Here is a 6145-nt window from a genome sequence, read left to right as displayed (position 1 = left end):
CACTCAACAACAGTAAAGCCAGTGCAGTACAATTTTCTCTACACTGTATATATATATATCAAATACAAAAACAACTTTGCAAAAGTATAGCTATCACATAGTCATTTTGAAAATGGCCCTGACGAACGGCCCCTAAAGCTTATGACAAAGCATACAATGTATTATTGAGATCAGGCAATATACTCAAATTCCTTATTGTGGATTTTAGGTGCAATTTTCCGTTATGTCCACTAGATGGCAGAAGAGGATCAATCACTGGCTGACATTTGAACTCACAGAAAACACAGAATATGATTACTCTTTAACTAATTCTACTATTAATAGAAATCTGTTCACATTTAAAGGTGCAGTGTGTAATTTTTAGAAGGATCTCTTGACAGAAATGCAAAATGATATACAAAACTATATTATCAGGGGTGTATAAAGACCTTTCATAATGAACCGGTACAGTGCCGGCCTGAGCCTCTTGGGGGCCCTAAGCAGAATGTGTTTGGGGGCCCCCCTCCCACCACGCGGACACAAATGTCACGCTCTAATGTTACATTATAAATGAATAATAATTTAAATAATGAAAAAAATCTATACTTAAATAAAATACTTTATTCTTCAATGTGTCATGTCATATTAACAGGCTATGGAATGTTAACATTGGCCAACAAGAAAAACCTCATCTGCTGCATCATCAGCTGTGGAGACACTGACACTTGATGAAACATCAGGGGCGGGTGGAGTTGGTTGTGCTCCAAAGTACTTCAACAGTGTTCCTAAAAAAAATAGCATTGGATAAGTGCATAGTTGATCGAGCAGAATGAGTTTATTTTGCTTATTTTTCATTACTTACACAACAAGCAATAAATAAATAAATATAGGATAGCACTGTTACATCACTACCCACCATATAAATAAGATTGAAGTCCATTTTCATCATGGTATTGGTATATATTCTCATAAAGTCCAATACCATCTCTTAACAAAGATCTTAGACAGAGACACATGTGCTTTGCCTATGAAGCTGGAATGTTACCGATGTTGGAACGTTCACTTCAACACATACAGCAATGCTAGCTAGGGGTGTGATTGATCACAAAACTCACGGTTCGGATCACATTATGGTTTTTGAGGCACAGATCTGATCATTTTTCGGATCAGCAGAATAAGGGGTTGGAAAAACTAATAAAAAAATGAAGAAATTACTTACAAACATTTATAAAAAGAACAAAGTTGCCAGTAAGTAAGGGCTAAAATTAGCATTAGGTACAGAAATCAAATCAAATGAATCATAACACTTTATTGTATGAATTAAATATAATTATTCTTTTTTAGAGCTACAGAAGTGATTTTCTCTTTGTCTTGGAAGGTTTGATTAACATTAATGACACAGACTTAAGTAGGTTAATTAAGGTTACTGTCTCTTTAAGAAAAGCACGGACCTGGTTTCTGCCTAATCTATACATAAACCGTCTAAAGACATAAACAACTGTTTTTATTGGAAAAGAGTACTGTGGAGATCATTTTGTTTGTATGTGCCCTGTCAAGAACAGAAAGATTTTATGTGTGCCCTACTAAGTGCACTTATACGCGGCGCGCTCACACAGACGGAAATACAGACGGCGGAGCATAAAAACGTTATGTTCTTTTCAGTGCTCTATTCCTCAAATATATGTTAATGGACTACAGTATGACACAAAATAGCGTAACTCTCTCTAAAGTTTAAACATCAGGTGTTAGTGTTCTGATCTCTGAAGGGAGCTGGGCTGGACAATTTAAACCGCATGGGCTTGCAGAATACTGCTCACTTTAGCGGGATAAATTGTTTAAAATCACTTGAAATGTTAACTTTTGGAAGCCTTTGAAACACGTGCAAATGATAAACTTTCACTATTTAAGCGCATGGGAACCGTGGGTCGATCACGGTCACAGATTAACGTCGATCTGTCACACCACTAACACAAATTAAACATACTGTATATAATCATGCAAACATACCTTTATCTTGCTCTTTTTTCTCATCCTCGGTCCTTTTCTTTGTTCTCTTTTCGGCCCCAGAGGGATATATCCTTTTTTTTGACATGTCAAATGGCTCATCATTGTTTACAGTGAGTGACGACGTTGTGCACTTGCGCGCCGACGCGCAGGTGGCGCAGGTGTCTATGTTGCGCCTGACTAAAACGCTAGCCCTGCAGACACATAGTTTTCTGCAAATCAAAATTTCTTGTCTTTAATTATTCATTTATAAATTCGTATTCATTCATTCATCCATTTATATTACCTGTTTAAGTTATTTAATTGTATAAAAAAATAAAAATAAAAATAAAACGATTGGGGCGGGGGCCCCCTGGTGGCCAGCGGGGCCCTAAGCAGCCGCTTGGTTCGCTTATGCCTCGGGCCGGCCCTGAACCGGTATGTGTTTATTAGCTTAGAACGAGACCTTTTTATCTACAAACACCAAGGTCCCCTTACATGGAAGTCAACATTTTGTGGCGCCATTTTTCTACAGAAGCCCCTAACGGACAAATTTTTTACTAAGTTGTCTCCGACGATGACAGGTTTGTCTGGTGGCGGCTACCGTAGCTTCTCTATGTGTTTCAAAAGCGAGGGGTGAGCAGTGGACTAAGCCATTGGTTGCATTTCGTGACCTCACCACTAGATGCCACTAAAATGTACACACTGCACCTTTAACTTCATGATTTTACTGTTATAATATTAAAATCAAATTTAGTGAAAGACTACCACTTCAATTGTTCTGAGTTGTCAGTTTTATCACTCATGTCACTTTATGATAGCTGTGAAACGTGAACATAACTTTGGAGGCACTTACACGACATTTGCAGTAAGAATTATATTTTTAAGTTTTTTATAAAAAAAAAACTACATACAAAATGAGTGTGTAACCATGTCAGTATTAAGTCTTGTTCTTTAACAGTCTTGTTTCTCCTTTCTCAGGTAAACGTGTATGTGTATAATATACAATGCAGAATATCTATATGGCCATGTCCTTAAACGTCTTGTGATCCCAAATAGCTTGAACCCCGCTAATCGCTGCTTGCAGCTATATTTAGGGGTTCAAGCCCGTAGGGCTGAAACCCTATTGTAATTGTTAAGATTTTTATTATTAATTATTATTATTTTGCCGTAAAACGGAACGTGCAGCCCAAACCGTAAGGCCTAGAGACTTGAAACTTGGCCAAATGGTAGGACCCAATTTGGGGAGAGGTTGATAGAGTATCAACCCGATTGGCCTATAGGTGGCTCTATAGCGATAACAAACGCGTTGATGATCATACCTCCCACAAATCTTGTCCAAATGTCAAGTGTCTTATATCACTGGAATCCTTGCGTCAAGACGAACAAAACGTATATCTCCGATTTCATTTCCGTCATGAAATTTTTTTCGCTATTTTCGATTTTGTCGAAAAAAATAAAAACGAACTAGTCCTAGGTTTTTTGTCCGATCGGAACCGTTCCAGTGCTGTAATATTCCTTGGAGTGTGAATATCAAAAGTTATCAAAAAAATTTTGAACTTTCGACTCACCGTCGTAAAGCCACGCCCAAACGCCCCCAATGGGCGGAGCCTCTTGGACTTAAATAGCTATAACTTGGGATTGGAAAGAGGTATCGACACCAAATTTGGTACACATATACAGGGGACTATTCTGGGGTCACCTGCAAAAAATTGCGCCGCTTGACCACTAGTTGGCGCTATAACACCACCTCAACTTTGAAGGTCTGTAACTATAGAAATATGCGACCGATCAACTTGACCTTTGGCACCGGTGCTCCTGGTCTAGGGTACTATCTATGTCTAAAAGGAATTTCGCGTAGCTCAAAAAACATGGCCGCCATCGGCCAATCAAGAAAAAGCAGGTATTAGACAGGGTTAACGAAGGCCGATCAAAACGAAACGCGTTGGGCCTGTTTGTCTCTTGGCCATGAAGGTCTGTGCAGAGTAAGAAAAAATTCGGCCTCCGGGAGGCGCTATCACGTTTTTTCAGTGTTTAAGTGATTGTGTATTATGCAGTGTTTCAGATATCAACAAGATCCTCATATCATTTAATAGAGGTACTTATAATGAACAACTTTCCCTCAAGAAGCATTTGTCTCAGTCGAATCGTTTGTTAGATATTCATAATTTTCTTATAAACCTACTTTTGCGAACTAGTCCTAGGTTTTTTGACCGATCTGAACCAATCAAATGCTAGAATATTCCTTAGACACTGAATATCAATAATTATCAAAAAAAAGTTGAACTTTGCACTCGTGGTCGCAACACCATGATCAAAAGTACGAAGAGGCGGTGCCACAAATACTTAAATGGCTATCATTTATGATAGGAATGAGATATCAACACGAAATTTGGTACACATATGTATAGACCTAGGCCGAGGTCACATGCAAAAAATTGCAGAGATTGTCCACTAGGTGGCGCTATAACCTAAGAACAAAGAACGATGACTATAGCATATGTATACGACACATAAATATTTGTCTGACCTACTTGTTATTTTGCACTTAACATCTGCTTTCAGATTCTTATAAGGGTCTATTAGGATAATTACATATCTTAGAAAACATGCCGACCAACAGCCAGCCAGCATTAAGCATGTACGAGTCCAGCGTAATGGTCTGCGATTACAACTAAACTGATGGGCCTGTTTGTATTATGTTCTCAAGTGTCTGTGAGGATTTTTGGCTCATCATTCCGAAAATATTTGCATCTAGAACAACGGGTGTTACGTTAACTGTCCCCTAGATCAGTGGTTCTCAAAACTATTCCTGGATGCCCACTGCTCTGCACATATACAAAAGTCTTCTATTTTAAACAAATCCACTTTAATCATCAGTAGAGATTTGTATGAACTGAACTGATTGTGTCAGATGAGAGAATCATACAAAATGTGCCGAGCATTGGTCTCGAGAAACCACTGTGGTTCACTGAGTTGAAAGTACTGCTCTAGATGTTTATGTTTATATGAAAAGCAATTTTGTGAATTTGCTGTACTATCTGGGCAAATATCAATATGAAACATAAAATAAGCTTTTGTATTCAAAGATTTGATGTGATGTCACATAGTGATGTGGGCACCATTTGTAACCTGTATTCGTTATTTAATTTGTAGCTGCTGTTATGTTCCTTTTGTCCATGGGTTTGCATCTGCATGAAAATTATTATAGGATTCAATGATTTGCAGTCATTTGCCTCATTAAAACTAAAAGACTTGAGGTAATCAATTCAAGCATTTTGAAATGTGGCATTTTCAAAATGGGCCAGACTAAGTATATCTAACTAATTAACTAGTAATCTGGGCATAGCCAGTGGTTAAATATAAAAATATGCAGAGCTTTAGTGCTATTTTTAGGCCTACTATAATATGACAGAGGCTGTCATCTGAAATACTTGTACGTTTGCACATAATATCTATGTCAAAGAATATATATATGTTCTAGAAAAACAATTACTTTTGTTAAAAAATAGTCTAATACATTTAAACAAGCAAACATTTAGTAAGACCTACAGAATAGATCTCTATGAACTAAAATGACTGTTTCAGATGAGAGAAACATACAAAATGTGCAGAGCATGTTTGTGTATATGTTCCTTTTGTCCATAAAAATATATACGGTTTAATAACTTGCATACCTCACTTTATTTACCTAATTAAAACAGAAAGCCTTTATGGTACTCGATTAAGGGACATGAACATGAATCTGCTAAATGAAATGATATTTGTTATTGACACGATTTAATAACACCATCCACCATTCAGATAACGTATCAGGTTGTTTTATTAAATTGTTTCAGTTTTTACACTCAACAACATTAAAGCCAGTGCAGTACAATTTTCTCTACACTGTATAAATTAATTTATATATATTTATATATATCAAATACAAAAACAACTTTGAAAAAGTATAGCTATCACACAGTCATTTTGAAAATGGCCCTGACGAACGGCCCCTAAAGTTTATGACAAAGCATACAATGTATTATTGAGATCAGGCAATATACTCAAATTCCTTATTGTGGTTTTTAGGTGCAATTTTCCGTTATGTCCACTAGATGGCAGAAGAGGATCAATCACTGGCTGACATTTGAACTCACAGAAAACACAGAAGATGATTACTCTTTAACTAATTCTACTATTA

At 37.0% G+C, this 6145-nt stretch overlaps 1 long non-coding RNA gene across 1 annotated transcript; it reads right to left on the bottom strand.

Moving 5' to 3' along the window:
* Positions 1–580: 580 nt before the first annotated feature.
* LOC135734472 (uncharacterized) lies at positions 581–2125 on the bottom strand. The gene is made up of 2 exons (XR_010527350.2): positions 1987–2125; positions 581–764 (listed from the first exon to the last, which is right to left on the bottom strand). It is a non-coding gene; the product is annotated as an uncharacterized lncRNA (long non-coding RNA).
* Positions 2126–6145: the final 4020 nt, after the last annotated feature.

Source organism: Paramisgurnus dabryanus, chromosome 1, assembly GCF_030506205.2.
Source record: "Paramisgurnus dabryanus chromosome 1, PD_genome_1.1, whole genome shotgun sequence".
Lineage (NCBI taxonomy): Eukaryota > Metazoa > Chordata > Actinopteri > Cypriniformes > Cobitidae > Paramisgurnus > Paramisgurnus dabryanus.
Note: the sequence above shows the minus strand (reverse complement) of the source record. Positions and strands in the feature narration are given on the sequence as shown.